This window comes from Saccopteryx bilineata, chromosome 3 (assembly GCF_036850765.1).
Source record: "Saccopteryx bilineata isolate mSacBil1 chromosome 3, mSacBil1_pri_phased_curated, whole genome shotgun sequence".
NCBI classification, from domain to species: domain Eukaryota; kingdom Metazoa; phylum Chordata; class Mammalia; order Chiroptera; family Emballonuridae; genus Saccopteryx; species Saccopteryx bilineata.
Genome location: NC_089492.1, coordinates 314,765,291 through 314,787,196, shown reverse-complemented (window position 1 = coordinate 314,787,196; position 21,906 = coordinate 314,765,291). Strand labels below are relative to the sequence as shown.

Genomic DNA, 21,906 nt, shown 5'->3' with positions numbered 1-21,906 from the left:
ATTTTTGAGTGTTCTTTATATGTTCTAGATACATGTTCTTTGTCAGTTATGTGTCTGCAAATATTTTATCCCTGTGTGTGAATTGTGTTTTTATTCCATTAACTATTTTTCAGAGATGGAGAGTTTTTTTAATTGATACTGTTTAATATTTGTCTTCCATAGATTGTGCGTTTGGTTTCAGATATAAGAACCCTGCCTAATCAAAGGTCACAAAGATTTTTCTCCTTTCTTAAAAATTAAATTTATTGAAGTAACATTGATTAATAACAAGTTTATCTTCTTTTTTTAATCTGAAAAGTTTATGGTTTCAGGTTTTACATTTAGGGCTATGATCCATGTGAGTTAAAGTGTGACTTCCTGTTGCACCTTTGTGGAAAATCTGACCATACTTGCATGGATCTTTCTGGTCTTTATTAATTTGGTTCCATTGATCTATGTGTCTATCCGTTTGCCATATGTAGCTTTGTTTTGTTTTGAGAGAGAGGCAGGGAGAGAGAGAGAGACAGGAACATTGAGCTCTTCCTGTATGTGCCCTGATGGGGGAATTAAACCGGCAACCTCTGCGCTCAGCACTCCAGGACAATGCTCCAACAAACTGAGCTATCCTGCCAGGGCTCAATTTTTTTTTTTTTTCAGAGAGGAAGGAAGAGAGAGAAGAGGGGGGAGGGCAGCATTCATTTGTTGTTCCACTCAGTCGTGCATTCACTGGTTGCTTCCCGTGTGTGCCCTGACCAGGGACCAAACCCTCAACTTTGTCATTTCCGGATGAGGCTCTTAACCTACTGAGCTAACCAGCCAGAACTCCTGTGTAGCTTTATACAATGTATTTTTTTAAAGTTAATTTTTAAGGCCCTGACCAGTTGGCTCAGTGGTAGAGTGACGGTCTGTTGTGTGGACATCCCAGTCAGGGCACACAGGAGAAGCAACCATCTGCTTCTCCACCCTCCCCCTACCCTTCCTTTCTCAATCCCCCCCCCTCTCTCTCTCCCCCCTCCCACAGCTATGGCTTGATTGGTTCGAGTGCATCAACCCCAGGCACTGAGGATGGCTCCATGGAGCTTCTGCCTCAGGTGGTAAAAATAGCATGGTTGCGAGCATAGCCCCAGATGGGCAGAACATTGACCCCAGACAGGGTTGCCAGGTAGATCCTGGTAGGGGCACATGTGGAACTCTATTTTCCCTCCTCTCACTTGGAAGAGAAGAAAAAAATTAATATTTAGAGCTTGAGAGAAACATCAATTTGTTGTTCTACTTATTATGCATTCATTGGTTGATTCTTGTATGTGCCTTGACTGCATCAATCCTCAAATTTGGCATATTGGGATGACACTAACCAACTGAGCTACCAGGTTAGGGCCAATAAGCCTTGAACCAGAGAGTATGAGTCTGCCAACTACATCATTTTCAAAGTTATTTTGGCTATTCTCATTTGTTTGCTTTTTCATAATTCTTAGAATCAGCTTCATGATTTTTAGAAAGAAGCCCTCACTGGGAGTTTTACTTGGATTGCATTGAATTTGACATCTTAGCAGTACTGATTATTATTATTATTTATTATTTTGAGAGAGAGGAACATCAAGCTGCTCCTGCATGTGCCCTGACCTGGGAATTGAACTGGCAACCTCCATGCTCGGGATGATGCTTCAACAAACAGACATATCCAACCAGGGCTTATTATTATTATTTATTTATTTATATTTTAGTGACAGGGAAAGGGAGAGAGAGGGAAGGAGGAAGGGAAGCATTTGTTCCACTCAAATCGAACCTTCATTGGTTGCTTCCCGTGTGTGCCCTGACCAGGGGTTGAAACCACAACCTTGTTGAATCGGGACTACGCTCTTAAGCAACTGAGCTAACCAGCCAGGGCCAGTACTGAATATTTTAAACCATAGACATGCTTTATCTACCTAGTAGGACTCCTTTGAGTTTTTTTCATTAGTAACTTGTAGTTTTCAGCATATAGCAATTTTATTAGGTTTGTACCTAAGTTTTACATGTTTTCTAGTGCTAAATTAAATAATACTTCTTTTTCAAATCTTAGTTTCCAATTGTTCATTGCTAGTATATAGAAATACAATGGATTTTTTTTTTTAATATTTATTTATTTTTTACAGAGACAGAGAGTGAGTCAGAGAGAGGGATAGACAGGGACAGACAGACAGTAACAGAGAGAGATGAGAAGCATCAATCATTAGTTCTTCATTGCGCGGTGCAACACCTTAGTTGTTCATTGACTGCCCTCTCACACGTGCCCTGACCGCGGGCCTTCAGCAGGCCGAGCAACCCCTTGCTGGAGCCAGCGACCCTGGGTCCAAGCTGGTGAGCCTCGCTCAAACCAGATGAGCCCGCACTCAAGCCGGCGACCTCGGGGTCCCGAACCTGGGTCCTTCCGCATCCCAGTCCGACGCTCCATCCACTACGCCACCACCAGGTCAGGCTACAATGGATTGTTTTATGTTGATCTTGTGTCCTACAATCTTGCCTAACTTGCATATTAGTTAAAGTAACTGTTGTGTGAATTCTTTGGGTTTTTTTACATAGACAATTATGTCATCCATAAAAAGTTTTCTTTTTCTCTGCTAATTGACATGCAAATCCACTGTGATAGGAAGACACTCCCCCCACCCCCCAAGGTTAAGTTTGGTATAATCGAAGATGGGAAGGGATGGCTGTCCAGGAGAAGGTCCAGAACAGAGAGAGAGAGAGAGAGGTAAGCAGGCATTTTGTAGAGAAGAAGTTTAAAAGCCGTGGTGGGAGGGGGCATGCTCTTATCTGGTGGTGGGTGGAGTTTGTCAGGATTGGGGAGGGGAGGCAGTGCACAGAGGCAGGATGATGGCACTAAACCAGATGACCAGGTTTCTTTGCTGTCGTGTTCATAATTCGGCCCTAACATCGGGGCTAGCAGGCAACCTCCAGGTTTTCCTATAAATAAACTTGTATCTGAAAGAACACATTTGCAAAGTTGACCCAAAACAATTATGATAGCTTCCTGAAAGGTAATGTGGGGCCAGATAATGTTCATTCAGGCAGCAGAGGGAACCAGAAGAAATCAGTGGGGATTCGGGAAGTCTCTAAGAATATTTTAGTAATTTAATAAAATCATAGATTATTTTGATTTGTTTTAGCTGTTGAATTTCTGGAGTGTTTCCTGTGTTTCTGACCCAGCTGTAGACAGGTTCCCTCGGGGTCCACCTTGAGATGCCAGCAGATAGCCTAATGCACTGTTACTGGTTACCACAGCAGCTACAGGTCCAATCAGTGAATAAAAGTTACGTGGTTTTTTTTATTTTTTGTATTTTTCTGAAGCTGGAAACAGGGAGAGACAGTCAGACAGACTCCCGCATGCGCCCGACCGGGATCCACCCGGCACACCCACCAGGGGCAACGATCTGCCCACCAGGGGGTGATGCTCTGCCCCTCTGGGGCGTAGCTCTGCTGCGACCAGAGCCACTCTAGCGCCTGGGGCAGCGGCCAAGGAGCCATCCCCAGCGCCCGGGCCATCTTTGCTCCAATGGAGCCTTGGCTGCGGGAGGGGAAGAGAGGGACAGAGAGGAAGGAGGGGGGGGGTGGAGAAGCAAATGGGCGCTTCTCCTATGTGCCCTGGCCGGGAATCGAACCCGGGTCCCCCGCACACCAGGCCAACACTCTACTGCTGAGCCAACCGGCCAGGGCAAAAGTTATGTTTTAAGAGGAGTATACCCCAGCCACTGTTTGTATCAAAACACATAGGGAGTTGTTGGCTATCAAGTGTGGTCCAATGACTCAAGGGGCCTAAGAGTTAGTTGCTAGGGCTTCCACGGTTACGGAGTCACCAGGGGCGAGGATCAGCGTCACTTGTTGGATGGCTTTATGGGTAGGCCTGTTGGGGTGGCCCACGTTCAAATTAAAATTATATTTAGTGACTTTTTCAATAGATTTTAAAACTTGTAAATGGAGAATTGTTACAGCCCCAAACCAAATAGGACAAGTAGATAATGGGCTTGTATGACAGAGAGGGAGCAAAGGGAGCCTATACTTGCTGTGTGACGATGGAGCATAGAACATTTCTGTGGGCCAGATCATGCTCCCAAGTTTGACGGAAGTGGTAGAGCCCTGGATCTTTGCATCATGATGGCTCTGCCATGGGCAAACTCGAGTAAGCATTTCAAATGTTCTATGCAGTGACTTCATGAATTTCTCTTCTTAGTACAGGATCATCTATATAATGCCATACCATAGCTGAGTGCTTGGGGACAGTGAAGCATGTGAAAGTACTGTCTGCATAAATTTTGAACAATGGTGGGCTGCTGAGAAAGCGTATAGGTAAATGAGTGTGAATTGGGATTCTGCAAAGTAAATGCAAATTGTGGCGACAATACAGGAAAATGGGGACAGAATAAAACTATTAGCTAAGGGCGGGTCAAAAAATGCTGTTGAATGGGGAATGAGGACTCCTTTTACCACCAGTCATTAAAAATAGGTCAGAACCCTGGCCGGTTGGCTCAGCGGTAGAGCGTCGGCCTAGCGTGCGGAGGACCCGGGTTCGATTCCCGGCCAGGGCACACAGGAGAAGCGCCCATTTGCTTCTCCACCCCTCCGCCGCGCTTTCCTCTCTGTCTCTCTCTTCCCCTCCCGCAGCCGAGGCTCCATTGGAGCAAAGATGGCCCGGGCGCTGGGGATGGCTCTGTGGCCTCTGCCTCAGGCGCTAGAGTGGCTCTGGTCGCAATATGGCGACGCCCAGGATGGGCAGAGCATCGCCCCCTGGGGGGCAGAGCACCGCCCCTGGTGGGCGTGCCGGGTGGATCCCGGTCGGGCGCATGCGGGAGTCTGTCTGACTGTCTCTCCCTGTTTCCAGCTTCAGAAAAATGAAAAAAAAAAAAAAAATAGGTCAGAAGCCTGACCAGGCAGTGGCGCAGGGGATAGAGCGTCAGATTGGGATGTGGAAGACCCAGGTTCGAGACCCCGAGGTCGCCAGCTCGAGTGCGGGCTCACCTGGTTTGAGCAAAAGCTCACCAGCTAGGACCCAAGGTCGCCGGCTCGAGCAAGGGTCCACTCGGTCTGCTGAAGGCCCGTGGTCAAGGCACATATGAGAAAGCAATCAATGAACAACTAAGGTGTCTCAACGAAAAACTAATGATTGATGCTTTTCATCTCTCTCTGTTCCTGTCTGTCCCTATCTATCCCTCTCTCTGACTCTCTCTGTCTTTTTAAAAAAATAAAACAGGTCATAACTCCTTAATACCTTCTTTAATGAGATTTTATGTGTGTTTACAAATTTAATGGAAAGTCAGATTCCCTGAGGTTTATTTAGCACGGCCGATTGAAAGGGCATTGGATTTAAGCTTTTGAACTGTTTATTCCCAATACTCTGACACGAAATGTGTGTGTGTGTTGGGGGGGGAGGGCTGGTGGTTCCATACCACTTCTCCAACTCTCTGGCACCTCCTGGATGCCCAGCGATTCAGATTAGTTCTGGTGTGAACTACCCACTGTTAGCCTTAGACTCCACAGGTTAAGGGCCCAGTCCCACAAGACCGCCCCCACTTCAGACTCCATTCGCAAGTCTTGGGCCTCCCGTAATTCTGACAGACCAGCTATAAATTAGGGGTTCCCTTGACTCTTTTCTTGGGTTCAATTACCAGAACAACTCATGGAACTCAGGAAAACCGTTTACTTAGTGTCACAGGACATTAAAAGGATATAACTCGGGAACAATCAAATGAGAGGGATGCACAAAGTGAGGAATGAGTGTCGGGCTGGGTGCTGCCGCGCCCTTGCTGAATGTGCCACCCTCTGAGCACATGGATGCGCTCCCCAACCTGCACGCTCTCCAACACCACTCGGGTTTGTGGGGGCCCCATATGGAGACGTGGTAGACGAAGGCACTGACCGTGAGTGATTGAACTTAATCTGCAACCCCCTCCCCTCCCTGGAGGTCACAGAATGTGGGACTGAAAGTTCCAACATTCTAATATGCCTTGGTTTTTCTGGCAACCAGCCTTTGTCCTGAAGCTACTGGGGGCCCATCAACTGTTGCCTCATTAGGACAAAAGAGGCTCCTATTACACATGACATTCCAAGGGATTTAGGAGCTTTCTACCAGGAACTGGGAATGGAAATCAAATATGTATATATTACCCAGGTTCGATTCCCGGCCAGGGCACACAGGAGAAGCGCCCATTTGCTTCTCCACCCCTCCGCCGCGCTTTCCTCTCTGTCTCTCTCTTCCCCTCCCGCAGCCAAGGCTCCATTGGAGCAAAGATGGCCCGGGCGCTGGGGATGGCTCTGTGGCCTCTGCCCCAGGCGCTAGAGTGGCTCTGGTCGCAACATGGCGACGCCCAGGATGGGCAGAGCATCGCCCCCTGGTGGGCAGAGCGTCGCCCCTGGTGGGCGTGCCGGGTGGATCCCGGTCGGGCGCATGCGGGAGTCTGTCTGACTGTCTCTCCCTGTTTCCAGCTTCAGAAAAATGAAAAGAAAAAAAATATATATGTATATATTTCTTATTATATCAATACCGCTGGGCTTAACTAATATAAATGTTCGTTAGTTCAAGCATCCAATTTAAGATGGAGATGGGCGATTTCACTGGAGTCATGACAGGTTTATTATTTCCTATGATAAGAGATGGTTGGTTGAATTCTAAGAATTTGGTGTTCAGTCATATTCCTAATAGTGAATTTTTTTCTTTTTTAACTTTGAAGGATCACCGGACACCAATGTGATCTGCTATCCAGTATCAATAAAATTATTGGATATTTTATGGGGAACAAAATATCACCAATGAAGTATAACTGTGCATTTCCAGAAGGTAATGAGAGCACTGAGGACTTCTTGGTCTCAACAGTGGCCAAGGGTACTGGTGTGGGTGGGCACAGGGTTTGTTATGGGAATAGGGCTTAGAGAGGCTGTGGAAGGAGGATCTCGAGTATGTCAGCATGTAAGACTGAGTAACAATTGAATAACCTATTGAGAGTAATTCTTGCATCTTTGAAGTAGACTTTTCTGTAGTTCAAATGACTGGGGTGTCTAAATTCATGACTCTCCAATACCAAGCTTTTGAATGGGGTTCTGATGGGAGAGCGTTGTTTGGTGGACCATATTTTTATTTTTGTAACAGTGACAATAATTTAAAGTTTGATGGGGGCCATGGTAGGATTGAATTTGGTACATGGTATCATTCAAGACAGTCATTTGTTACTATTCTAATTAAGAGCCTCCTTAATGAGGGCCTAGTTTGTAATGACAGCAGGGGCTCCTTGGGTATTCCCTTGTCCTTTCAATGCCTGTGCGACCTGCACCGGTGCTCCTTTCCTTTTTTTTTTTTTTTTTTTTTTTTTTGGTATTTTTCTGAAGTTGGAAACGGGGAGGCAGTCAGACAGACTCCCGCATGCGCCCGACTGGGATCCACCTGGCACACCCACCAGGGGGCGATGCTCTGCCCATCTGGGGCATCACTCTGTTGCGACCAGAGCCATTCTAGCGCCTGAGGCAGAGGCCACAGAGCCATCCTCAGCACCGGGCAAACTTTGCTCCAATGGAGCCTCGGCTGCGGGAGGGGAAGAGAGAGACAGAGAGGAAGGAGAGGGGGAGGGGTGGAGAAGCAGATGGGTGCTTCTCTTGTGTGCCCTGACCAGGAATCGAACCCGAGACTCCTGCATGCCAGGCCAACGCTCCACCACTGAGCCAACCAGCCAAGGCCACTCCTTTCATTCCTGAGATTGGGGATTTTATGTCTTTTTTTTACTTGGTTATTATGGCTGAGGTTTCTCAATTTTCTTAATCTTTTCAAAGAGCTAGTTCTTGGTTTTATTTTTTTCAACTTTTTCATTTCTAATTTTATTTTTAATATGTATTATGTTCTTCTGCTTGTCTTTTTTTTGTATACTTTGCTCTTCGCCTTTTTTTTTCTCTTTGCCTTTTTTGAGGTGGAAGTTAAGATAATTGATTTGAGACCTTTTCTAATCATTTAATTGTATTTATATCTGTCTAAGCACTGCTTTCGCTCTTTGTCATAAATTTTGTAATGTGTTTTTATTTATATTCAATTCAAAGTGTTTTCTAATTTTTCTTGTGACTTCCTCTTTGACATATGGATTATTTAGTATTCTGTTTTAAAATGTTCATATATTGGGGGATTAGACAGATATCTGCTCCTAATTTATATTTTAATTTCATTGTGATTAGAGCACATATTTTGTATGTTTTCAGTTCTTTTCATTTGTTAAGGTTTATCTATGGCCCAGAATATGGTCTCTTTTGGTGAATATTGTTTGTGTACTTGGAAAGAATACATATCCTGCTATTGTTGGGTAGAGTAGCCTATACATATCAGATCCCTTAAGTCAAGTCTACTGATAATACTGTGAAAGTCCTCTATAGCCTTACTAATTTTTGGTTTACTTTACAAATTGCTGAGAGAGGAGTGCTTATGTTACCAGACGTAATTGTGGATTTATCTGTTTCTTTTTTGAATTCTGTCAGTTTTTTCTTGGAGTACTCTGGAACTCAGTTGTTAAATCTATAAATGTTAAAGGTGCTTGATAAAATGACCTTATAATCTTTATCATTACATAATGCTCCTTGTAGTATTTCTTGTTTTGAAGTCTTCATTGCCTGGTATTGTATTTATATAAGTGTTCCTGTTTCTTTATGATGAGTGTTTGCATGGCATATAATTTCCCATCTTTTAAAATTTTAACTTATCTTGATCTTATTACTTAGTAGATTTCTTGTGGACAACCAATAGGATTTTTTTTCATCCACTCTAACTACACATCTTTATTTGGTATATTTTAACCATTTATATTTAATGTAATTATCAGTATGTTAGATTTAGTTCTTTCACTTTATTATTTGTTTTCTGTTTATCTTCTCTAATATCTGTTCCTCCGTCTTTGCTTCCTGTTTTCCCTAAAAATTTTTAATTGTCCTGACTGGTGGTGGTGCAGTGAATAGAGTGTTGACCTAGGACAGTGAGGTCCCAAGTTTGAAACCCTAAGGTCACTGACTTGAGCCCAAAGGGTGCTGGCTTGCAGTCCAGGGTCACTGGTTTGAGTAAGGGGTCACTGACTCTGCTTGAGCTCCCCAGTTAAGGCATGTATGACAAGCAATCAGTGAACAACTAAAGTGATGCAACTACAAGTTGATACTTTTCATCTTTCTCCCTTCCTCTATCTCTCAAATAAATTATTTTGTCTTAATTGTGCTTGAGTAAATAACTTTGAATGACTTAAATGTTAATTACATTGTTGTTTTATATTTATATAAATCATTGATTTTCATATGTAACTTCATACATTCTAACTTATATACATCTATATCACATTAAATTACTCAACAATTATTATAACACTCAACATGAGACCTACCCTCTTAACAAGTTTTTTTTTGTTGTTGTTGTTGTTTTCTTTTGTTTTTACAGAGACAGAGAGAGAGTCAGAGAGAGGGATAGACAGAGACAGACAGACAGGAACGGAGAGATGAGAAGCATCAAACATTAGTTTTTCGTTGCGCATTGCGACACCTTGGTTGTTCATTGATTGCTTTCTCATATGTGCCTTGACCGTGGGGCTACAGCAGACCGAGTAACCCCTTGCTCGAGCCAGCGACCTTGGGCCCAAGCTGGTGAGCTTTTCCTCAAACCAGATGAGCCCGTGCTCAAGCTGGTGACCTCAGGGTCTCGAACCTGGGTCCTTGGCATCCCAGTCTGATGCTCTATCCACTGCGCCACCGCCTGGTTAGGCTTAACAAGTTTTAAAGTATACATCATTGTTGACTATAGGTGCAATGTTTCCAGAAGATTTCTGTAGCTTATCCATCTTGCTTATTAAAACTTAATGCCCATATTAATAACTTCCTATTTTCCCTTCTCCCCAGCCCCTAGTAACATTTCCACTTTGTATTTGTATGAATGTGATTTTTTTTTTTACAGGGATAGATAGAGAGTCAGAGAGAGGGATAGATAGGGACAGATAGACAGGAACAGAGAGAGATGAGAAGCATCAATCATCAGTTTTTTTGTTGCAAGACCTTAGTTCATTGATTGCTTTCTCATATGTGCCTTGACCGTGGGCCTTCAGCAGACTGAGTAAACCCTTGCTTGAGCCAACAACCTTGGGTCCAAGCTGGTGAGTTTTTGCTCAAACCAGGTGAACCTGCGCTCAAGCTGGCGACCTCGGGGTCTCGAACCTGGGTCCTCTGCATCCCAGTCCAACGCTCTATCCACTGCACCACTACCTGGTCAGGCTGAATGTGATTATTTTAGACACCTCATATAAGTCGACTCATATTGTATTTACTTTTTGTGACTTGTTTATTTCACTGAGCATAATGTCAAGGTTCATTCATGTTATACCATATTATAGGATTTCCTTCTTTTTAAAAGGCAAATATTCCATTTTATGTATATGTTATATATTGTTTATCAAGTCATCTGTCAATGAACATTTGGGTTGCTTCCACCTCTTGACTAGTGTAAATAGTGCTGCTTTGAACACGAGTGTTCAAATTTTCCTTGAGACCCTACTTTCAATTATTTTGGATATATACTCACAGTAGGATCACTAGATCATAGACTAGTTCTATTTTTAAATTTTTTGAGAAATCTCAATTTTGTTTTCCATAGTGGTTGTACCAATTTGCATCCCACCAACAGTGTGCAAGGGTTCCAATTTCTCCATATGCTTACCAACACTTGTTTTTATTTTTATAAGAGCCATCCTGACAAGTGTGAGGTGATATTTTATTGTGGTTTTGATTTGCATTTCCCTGATTAGTGTCATTGGGCATTTTTCATATACCTTTTAGCCATTTGTATTTCTTCTTTGGAGAAATGTCTGTTCAAGTCTTCAGCCAATTTAAAAAACTGGCTTATTAGATTTTTTATTACTGAGTTGTAGCAGTTTCTTATATATTTTGAGGATTAACCCTTTATCAAATATGATTTGAAAAAGGTTTCTTCAATTCTGTGGTTGCCTTTGCACTCTATTGATTGCTTTCTTTGCTGTGAATAAGTTTTGTAGTTTGATAGAGTGCCACTTGTTTGTTTTTGTTCCATGGGCTTTTAGTGTCTTATCCATAAAATTCATTGCCAAGACCCTTGTAAAGAAGATTTTCCTCTATTTTTTCTTCTAAGACTTATAAAATTTCTTGGGTTTTTTGTTCTTGTTTTTGTTTTTTACTGGTAGAGAAAGACAGGAAGGGAGAGAGAAGGAGAGAGAGATGAGAGGCATCAATTCACAGTTTCTTCACTTCAGTTGTTCATTGACATGTTTCTCATACATGCCTTGACCAGGGGGCTCAAGCTGAGCCAGTGACCCCTTGCTCAAACTGGCGACCTCAGAGCCTGGAAACAGGGATCTCAGCTTTCTGGATTGATGTTCTATCTTCTGCGCCACCACTGGTCAGGCAGAATTTTACAATTTTAAGTCTTAGATTTAAGTCTTAATCAATTTTGAGTTTATTTTTGTGTATGGTGTAAGATAAGGGACCAATTTCATGTGGGTTTCCAGTTTTCTCAGCACCGTTTCTAGAAGAGACTGTCCTTTCCCTATTATATGTTCTTGGTGCCCTTGTTAAAGATCACTTGATCACATATGCATGGGTTTATTTCTGGGCTTTCTAGTCTTACATTGGTCTATGTATCTGTTTTTATGTAAGTACCATACTGTTTTGATTACTATAGCTTTGAAACATACTTTGAAATCAGAAAGTGTGGTGGCTCCAGTTTTCTTCTTATTTCTCAAGGTTGCTTTGGCTATTTGGGGGTCCTTTTTGGTTCCATATGAATTAAAAAAAATTTTTCATTTATGCGAAAATGCCATTGGATTTTTTAATAGGAATTACATTGCTTCTGTAGGTGGCTTTGGGTAGTATGAACATCTTAACAATATTAAGTCTGCTGACCCATGAACATGGGATATCATTCCATTTATTTGTGTCTTCTTCAATTTCTTTTATCAATGTCTTATAATTTTTAGTGTACAGGTCTTTAATCTTTGTTTAAACTTTTTTCTAAGAATTTTATTGTTTTGATGCTATTGTAAGTGGGATTATTTTCTCTTTCTGATAGTTTGTTGTTAATGTATGGAAATACAATGGAATTTTTTTTTTATTCATTTTTAGAGAGGAGAGGGAGAGACAGAGAGAGAGAGAAAGGAGAGACAGAGAGAGAGGGGGGGGGAGGAGCTAGAAGCATCAACTCCCATATGTGCCTTGACCAGGCAAGCCCAGGGTTTCGAACCGGCGACCTCAGCATTTCCAGGTCAACGCTTTATCCACTGCGCCACCACAGGCCAGACAATACAATGGAATTTTGTATGTTCATTATGTGTCCTAACTTTACTGAATTAATTAGTTTTTTTTTTTCAAAAAGAGAGAGGAAGGAAGGAGATGAGAAGCATCAATTCATTGTATCACTATAGTCTTTTATTGATTGCTTTCTCAGACATGTCTTGACTGGAGGCTCCAGCTGAGCTAGTGATCCCTTGCTCAAGCCAGTGACCTTGGGCTTCAAGCCAGCAACCTTTGGGCTCAAGCCAGCGACCATGGGGTCATGTCTATGACCCCACACTCAAGCTGGATGAACCCATGCTCAAGTTGGCAACCTCAGGGTCTCAAATCTGGGTCCTCAGTGTCCCAGGTCGATGCTATATCCACTGTGCCACTACCTGGTCAGGCTACAAGTGATCTTTGATCCCAAGAATTATACTGGGCTCTGCCTTGGCTGGATGGCTCTGTTGGTTAGAACATGGTCCCAAAGTACAGAGGTTGTGGCTTTGATCCCTGGTCAGGGCACATACAGGGACAAATCGGTGCACCTCTCTTTGTCTCTCTCTCCATTCCTCTTTCACTAAAACCAATAAATAAAGCCTGACTAGTGGCTTAGTGGATAGAGCATTGACCTGGGATACCGAGGTCCCAGGTTTGAAACCTCAAGGTCGCCGGTTTGAGCATGGCTCATCCAGCTTGAGCACAGACTTTCCCAATTGATAGCAGGCTCACTGGCTTTAGCATGGGATCATTGAAATGATCCCATGTCGCTGACTTGAGCCCAAGGTCACTGGGTTGAGCAAGGGGTCACAGGCTTGGCTTGAACCCTCTGGTCAAGGCACGTATGAGAAGCAATTCAATGAACAACTAAAAACTGATGCAACTACCAGTTGATGCTTCTCATTTCTGTCCCTTTCTCTCTCTGTAAAAAAATATATATATATTTGACTCTATATACAAAAAGCATGAAAATGAGTCATAAAACTAACATTCTTTAACATGTGTAATATCTCTTATAATTTGATTGCAAAATATTTATTAGATGTTAATATCATTAATTATCTAGTAATTATTTTCCAGACACTGTACTGTGTCTAATATATAATTAATATTCACTCCTTTTACCTTATTTGTCTAGGGAGTCATATTTCATATTTAAAAGTAAAGTGTTCCAGAGGTTGAGTTTTCTGAGATCAGAAAGTTATATGTGGCAAAGACAGCTTTGAACACAGGTTTGCTCAACTGAGTTCAATCTGAAATATTCACCACAAGGCTGTTCTCTCAGGGGACATCTGCAGTGTTTAAAATGCACCCAATACATTTCTATGAGCAGCCCTTTAATAGGGTTCTGGTAATTAGAACCACATTAATGTTTCACATGCTAAGAAAAGAAAAGAAAAAGTATAAAACTGTAAAGCCTAAAAAACTGGGCCAAACTATTTTAAAACAGTTGTATTAAAGAAGGGAGAAAGAAATTTGATGAACTGAACATCAAAATAAGTAACATTCATAATGTATTATGAATAAAAATGTGAAAGAGCAAATAAAAAATGGAAAAAAAAGAAATACAAACTCTACTTATAGTAGAATACTAATCCATTAATGTAAAAGTAATGGTGAAATTAGAAATCAGCACCAGCCTGACCAAGTGGTGGTACAGTAGATAGAAAGTTGACCTAGGACGTTAAGGACCCAGGTTCAAAACCCTAAGGACCCCAGCTTGAGAGTGGGCTCACCAGCTTGAGCACAGGGTTGCAAGCTTGAGCATGGGATCGTAGACGTGCCCCATGGTTGAGCCCAAAGGTCACTGGCTTGAAGCCCAAGGTCACTGTCTTGAGCCAAGGGGTCACTGGCTAAGCTGGAGCCCCCGATCAAGGCACGTATGAGATGCAATCAATGAACAACTAAAGTGCCACAACTTTGACTTGATACTTCTCAACTCTCTCCCTTCCAGTCTGTCTCTGTCTTTGTCTCCATCTCTCTGTCTCTCTCAATATCTTGTTTAAAAAAAACCCATAAACTCCATTATGGTAATAAAAATCCAGATAAGGATCACTTAAGGAATGCTAAAAATACTATGTGAAAGTTCAAGAAGGAACAGAATATTACATAGTCTCAATAACTCTCTACAAATTATTAATTACAAATGAAAATATACTAAGTTTGCCCTGGCCAATGGTGCAGTGGATAGAGTGTTGTTTCAGAATTCCGAGGTTGCCACTTCAATCCACTTCAAACCAGCTCCATCCAGGGGTTGCCAGCTTGAACCTGGGGTACCAGTTCAATCCCGAGGGTGCTGGCTCAATCCTGAGGGCACCAGTTCGACCCTTGAAGTCACCAGTTCAAGCCCTGGTCAGGACAATATGAGAAGCAATCAATGACACAACTACATGGAACAATGAGGTGATGCTTCTCTCTCTCAAAAAAATGTATATATATAATATATATGTATATATATATAGTGTGTATATATATAGTGTGTATATATATAATTATATAGTGTATATATAATATATAGTGTGTATATATAGTGAGTTTACTGTGGAAAAAATTGATAATACGGTAAGTTTACTTTCAAAAAAATGGATAATTATCACATTCACTAAGAGGTCAAAGTTAACATTACAAACAATAGAACAAATCAACATTTCAGGCCTCTAAGATAAGATTTCAAGGACCCAATGTCACTTCTGTATTAGTCATGCCAAAAATATACAATCTGAATGTAATCATGCAGAAACATCAGATAAACTCAATTTGAGGGAGAGCCTTCTGCTTCACAAATATCCAAATACAGACTGCACAACTGAAGAAAAGTCTCTGCTGCTTTGTTCTAAATCTACATTGCTCAGACACCACTCCCACTGGATGCTCCTAGATAATGCAATAGAAATTTTAAGCAAGCCCATTTGTGGAGACTAGAATTTCTTTTTGCAATAACTTTTTCTCCAGAACCTGCTGATGGTTTTGGTGAATATTTCATAGCTTACAAGGCTAAATCAGAGGTCCCCAAACTTTTTACACAGGGGGCCAGTTCACTGTCCCTCAGACCTGTTGGAGGGCCGGACTATAAAAAAAACTATGAACAAATCCCTGTGCACACTGCACATATCTTATTTTAAAGTAAAAAAACAAAACGGGAACAAATACAATATTTAAGATAAAGAACAAGTAAATTTAAATCAACAAACTGACCAGTATTTCAATGGGAACTATGGGCCTGCTTTTGGCTAATGAGATGGTCAATGTGCTTTTCTCACTGACCACCAATGAAAGAGGTGCCCCTTCCGGAAGTGCAGCGGGGGCTGGAAAAATGGCTACATGCGGCCTGCAGGCCATAGTTTGGGAACCCCTGGGCTAAATAATCATTTCACCAAATCTCCCCACTCTCCTTTAGTCCATGATTTGCATCATGACCAGATGGTCTTATAGCCTCCCCTGGCTTCTACTGTCTTTCCCTTAATATTCTTGTTCCTTAAATTCTTAATATTCATTTCTGGAGGATCAGCAAAAGTCCAAAACCCTAGAAGCACCCCTAATGATACCTTATTCTAGTCACAACTCTTATTATGGCAGTCACTAACATGTAACATGATAAATTTGCTAAGCCTGTTTTTGTATTTTACAGAAATGAAATCATACAATATTTACTATTTTGTCAAACTTCATTTCCTCAACGCTATGTTTATGACATTCAAATTTGGGAAGTAGATGAACTTTATTTACTCTTATTGGTGGATACTTTTACACTGTGTAAATTTACAAATAACCCATTCTATTATAGATGACCACGGGGTAGTTTCATGCTTGACTGTTAAAAATAGTGCTGGTATGAGCATACTGGAAAATGTCTTTGGCTGAATGTATGAATATATTAGAGAAATGTGTGTATAGGTTGAACCAAAGTTATGGCATATAAATACCTTTAGTTTTAGTAGATACTTTAAAAAATGTTCAGCAGTGGTTGAACCCATTTACACTACAAAGAGCAGTATGACAGTATTGGTATTTTGCTGGGTTGATTTTTTTTTTTTTGTCTTTTAATTTTAGCTTTTCTTGTGAGACTATAGTGGTATCTCATGTTAATTTGAATTGAATTAGCATTATGATTGATCGTGGTAATTTTATATATGATTCTTGATTGTAGCATTATATCCTACCAAACCACTGGTATCACTACATCAAGAATAGAGGTTAAGCCTGACCAGTGGTGGTACAGTGTATAGAGCATCTACCTGGGATGCTGCTGAAGACCCAGCTTCAAAGCCCTGTTGTCACCAGAGTGTGGGGTTGCTGCCTTGAGTATGGAATCATCGACATTATCCCATGGTCTCTGGCTTGAGCCCAAAGGTTGCTGGCTTGAGCAAGGGGTGACTGGCTCAGTTGGTGGCCCCTGATCAAGGTACATATGAGAAGCAATCAATAAACAACTAAGGTGCTGCAACTAGGAGTTGATGCTTCTCATATCTCTCCCTTCTTCTCTGTCCGTCTCTCTCTCTCTCTCTCTCTAAAAAGAAGGAAAAAATAAGAGTAGAGATTCATACCTTCTTTGCACACCATTACCTTTCCAAATCCATTCTACTTTGCCCATTTTTCAAATTCCTAGTTTTAATTCTCATACAGTTAAGATTATACTAAATGTTACTTCCCTTTCATCTTTCTACTGCAGCTAAACTGAACTCGTACTCAATGGTCACTCTCCCAAAAATACTGTAATAATTGAAGACATTTAGACTTCAGGCAGACATGCCTACTGGAAAAACTACTGTTGGTCCATTCAGATGATAGTAACACTAACCCTCTGCGTTGTTACCCACAATACCAAACTGAGGTGGCCAGCGTGAACTTTGCCCCCACGGGTTTTGTGGGAATTGTGCTCCATCTTGGAGGAGAATCAAGCACTTCCGCCTGAGAAGCGTGAGAACATGGTCCGGCCTCTCATCTAGCTTTCTGTGAAATGTAATCTATAGGTCACGTAGAGCCGGGTACTTCCGCATAGGCTGCCGGATAGGGGAATTCTGGGAAGTGTAGTTCAAAGTGCATCATTTTCGCTCTGGGTGTCCAGGTTACTGCCTGCATTCCCCTCTCTGTGGTAGGTGGGTTCCATGTTTGGCCAACTTTCCGAACTTCCCTGGGTGGTACCCCTGCGTCATGGTACGACCTGGCCATGGATTTGGGAGAAAGAGGTTGTATTTGAAAGCGACTTACACGGCAGGCATGCCCCTCGGCGGAGCCCCTTGTCTTTTGGGGCGATTAGGTAGTGCATGCATGACCAGTTCTTCCCGCCTCCGCTGGCAGAGCACCTTCTGCTCGCTCTGGGGTTTTCCGCAGTAGAGCATTAGAAGAATTACCTCAGTTTCTGACTCTGATGTTTTCCTGTAAAATTTTTCATTGAATATTTTTTGTCAATGTATCATCTTGTAACAACATACTGAGAAAATATCTGAACAAGAAATATCCTTCATGTTGAATTTTATGGCAAGTGCTGCAGCTAGAGTATCAACATTCAATCTCGATTTCTCACTTATCCAAAAAATCATTAGCAATTTAAAAAACTCAACTGCTTCATTAGTTCTAGGGCAGCACAATGTAAACTGAACAAGAATAAGTAAATTTTCATTTGGAATATGTTCATTTTTGAAATGGCTCAATATTTCCACCCATCTTTTATCAATTTTGATGTGTTCATATCCCCATTGTATTAATTTTTCAGAATTTAAATATACATTTAGTCTTCTAATTTCTTCAGAGACAGTTGTTATCTATTTTGATGTCTGGCATTTCTTTAGCTAAAAACTCAAGACAAGATGCAATATACTTGCGATGAAGTAAAAAAACAGTTAAAAACTGTTATTTGCTGTCTGACCAGGTGGTGGTGCAGTGGATAGAGTGTCTGACTGGGATGCAGAGGACCCAGGTTTGAGACCCTGAAGTCGCCAGCTTGAGTGCGGGCTCATCTGGTTTGAGCAAAAGCTCACCAGCTTGGACCCAAAGTTGCTGGCTCGAGCAAGGGGTCACTCGGTCTGCTGAAGGCTCACGGTCAAGGCACATATGAGAACAATCAATGAACAACTAAGGTGTCACAACAAAAAACTAATGATTGATGCTTTTCATCTCTCTGTCCCTGTCTATCCCTCTCTCTCTCTCTGTCTATGTAAAAAAAAAAAACCAAAAAAACAAAAAAAACCCTGTTATTTCCCATGATGTTTGTTGGGGTTTTTTTTTGGGGGGGGGGTTGTTTGTTTTTGTATTTTTCTGAAGTTGGAAACAGGGAGGCAGTCAGACTCCCGAAAGCACCTGACTGGGATCCACCTGGCATGCCCACCGGGGGCGATGCTCTGCCCATCTGGGGCGTCGCTCTGTAGCAACCAGAGCCATTCTAGTGCCTGAGGCAGAGGCCATAGAGCCATCCTCAGTGCCCAGGCCAACTTCGCTCCAATGGAGCCTTGGCTGCAGGAGGGGAAGAGAGAGACAGAGAGGAAGGAGAGGGGGAAGGGTGGAGAAGCAGATGGGCACTTCTCCTGTGTGCCCTGGCCAGGAATCGAAACCGGGACTCCTGCACACCAGGCTGATGCTCTACCACTGAGCCAACCAGCCAGGGCCCATGATGTTTGTTTTAGACCACTCTTCGATATATTGAAAACATGTCTGGTAAAAATTCTGCACTTTTTTTTTTTTTTGTATTTTTCTGAAGTTGGAAATGGGGAGGCAGTCAGACAGACTCCTGCATGAGCCCAACCGGGATCCACCTGGCATGCCCACCAGGGGGTGATGCTCTGCCCATCTGGGGCGTTGCTCTGTTGCGACCGGAGCCATTCTAGTGCCTGAGGCAGAGGCCATAGAGCCATCCTCAGCGCCCAGACCAACTTTGCTCCAATGGAGCCTTGGCTGTGGGAGGGGAAGAGAGAGACAGAGAGGAAGGAGAGGGGGAAGGGTGGAGAAGCAGATGGGCACTTCTCCTGTGTGCCCTGGCCGGGAATCCAACCCAGGACTCCTGCACACCAGGCCAACGCTCTACCACTGAGCCAACCGGCCAGTGCCTGCACTTCTTTGATAAACTTTTCTGTTATGCCGGGATTTGATTTCTCTAAGTCTGACAATTTTATTAATTAAAGGAAAATTTTTTTCTTCAAAATGAGAGTTATTTTGAAGGATAAAGTTATTCAAAATAAGACTAACTTCCATAGCTGAAATGTGTTCACCTTCAATCTTTTGAATCATTTTGTGAAAAATAGATGCTTGATTATGTACAAAATACATTAATATCTCAGATATTTTATTATTGAAAAATAATTCCAGGATTTTAGAACATTTGCCTAAACTTTAAAAACATTATCAGAGAGGCTCAAATAATTATAGAACACATTCTATAGCAGGTGTTAGAGCAAGACATCTAACTTTTGAATATCCTAAAAGTTTTTTGTATTCAACATTTACTTCTTCACAAAATTGTTTTAAAGTAGCAACATGAATGGTAAAATGACTGAAATGCAAATAAGTTGTAGTTATTATTACTTCTACATCAATTGGCATGGCACATGATGCTGTGTTGATTGCGTTTGACAAAACATGTACATTACAGCCTATTCCTGGTATTTTCTTTTGGAGGAACTCTTGTAATTTTGCATACACATTATTCTCTCCTTTGCATCTTCGCCCACCAAAATTTGTATTTGTATTATCAGCCATTAGTGCCACAACTTTGGATTTCAAATTGTTTTTATTTATTACTCTGTATAGATGGTTTGACAACATTTCAGAATTTTCACCCTCAATAGATTCTAAATTTAAAATTTTTACTTGAATGCCCTTGGTAACATTAAAATGTCTTACTATTATTGGATACAATTTAATTTCATTATGATATTTCAGATAAATTGTTACAAATGCTGCAGTTTCCAAGTCCTCTGTAAGTATTTTGTCACAGTAATTTTTAAATACTGATTTCAAAATAGCCTTGCATTTTGTCCTGGCACATGAAAATTTTGCATTTTGAAACTTTTTCAATAATTTAGTTGTACAATCATACTACAAAAACTTTGATTGTGAATTATGGTATGAAATGCAAATGTTCCCTCCATTGCAGCCAACTGTTTTTCATCTTCAGAATAATTTGAAGTTTTAAAACACTTTACAACTGGAAGCTGATGCATCTAATGATTACTTATGTTTGTTGGTGGTCAAGTGTTGCATTATCGCTGTTCTGCCCCCAACTGCAATACAAAATTCTCTGCTGCAAATACTGCAGAAAACAATGGTATCTTTCTTTGATATGAGGAATGGAAATTCCTTTTTCAATTTATAGTTGAAATGACATTTTCTCTTTTTTGAGTTTTCCATCCCTTAAATGAAATTTTAAATTAAAAATAAAATATAGAGCTACACAAATGATGCAAGCACATTAGGAACTGAAAACGTTACATCATGGTAGGTGAATTTTCCAGAAGCTAAATTAACAAAACTAAATATCAAACAAAACTACTAATTTGGAGTGATATTCAGGTGTATTTATCATTTCTTAATTAAAAAACGCCTGTTTATGCAACTATTTAATCAAAATGCATTACTAATAGATATGGTTTGAGGTTAGATTCTACTTTAAAACTCGAATTTTGGGAAGATACTTGTAAATAAAATTATACGTATTTGGAAATTATTAAATAGATAATGAATTAATAGAATGTGAATTGTGCTTATCTGTCTATGATTGAATCTTCACTGAGAAAGAAATAATCATGAGTCTACAATGTCATATGTGCCGTGTCATGTTTCAGTAAGAAGTACACAAAGCCATTTGCACGCTTGGTATATGGTGCGTTTTCTCAAGGTCTTTCCCGTGGAGCACATGGGTTACATAATCGCGTCTCGCTGCACTGTACTGATCCTTGATGAATCGTCATGTCAAATACAAATATGGCACATCACACACGATGGATCAACTCTGCATTGATCGAATATGGACATTTACAGATTAGTCTTCCAATATCAAAAAGGAAAACGTAGAAGTACACTTCTCAAGGGAGGATGGAACTTACAAAAGAAGGACTATCCTTCCTAAAGGAGGACGATTGGTCACCTTATTAAAGAGTAACAGTTTGAAAACTGTTGATACTCTGGAAATAATCGATGAAAACACCAAGGCCTAGCTGTTGCCAGCTATCAGCTTCCCTTGCCATTATTTTCTTCACACCTTTATCATTCCTCTCTGTTTTCCACCTGAAAAGTTTGAATTGTGTTATAGACATTGTTCCTCTTTGCCATTAAATATTTGTGCATATTTTCTAAGAACAAGCACATTCTCTTGTATAATCGCAGCATCATTATCAAAGTTAGAAAATTAATTATATTTTAAATATACTGCTATCTAATCCACAGTCCATATTTAAATTTGTCCTGTTTATCATCTAAAATCTTTATGATTGTTTTTCCCCCAATTTAAGGTCAATATTATGGATTGCTTGTTTGCCGTCTCGTTCTGTTGTTTCCTTTAACCCAGAATGATTTCTCAGCCTCTGTCATTTTTTTATGATGTTTTGACGGATGTAGGCAAGTTGATTTGGAGAAAATTCATCAGTTGAAATTTACCTGATATAATTCACAATTTGATTTATTGCTGGCAGAGATACCACGGAGTTGGTGAGGTGTGCTTTTCAGCCA

At 41.1% G+C, this 21,906-nt stretch overlaps 1 protein-coding gene across 2 annotated transcripts in view; it reads left to right on the top strand.

Moving 5' to 3' along the window:
* LOC136332314 (zinc finger protein 234-like) overlaps positions 1–21,906 on the top strand; it is a 171,288-nt gene that overhangs the window by 26,853 nt on the left and 122,529 nt on the right. The gene's annotated exons all lie outside the window — the stretch shown is intronic.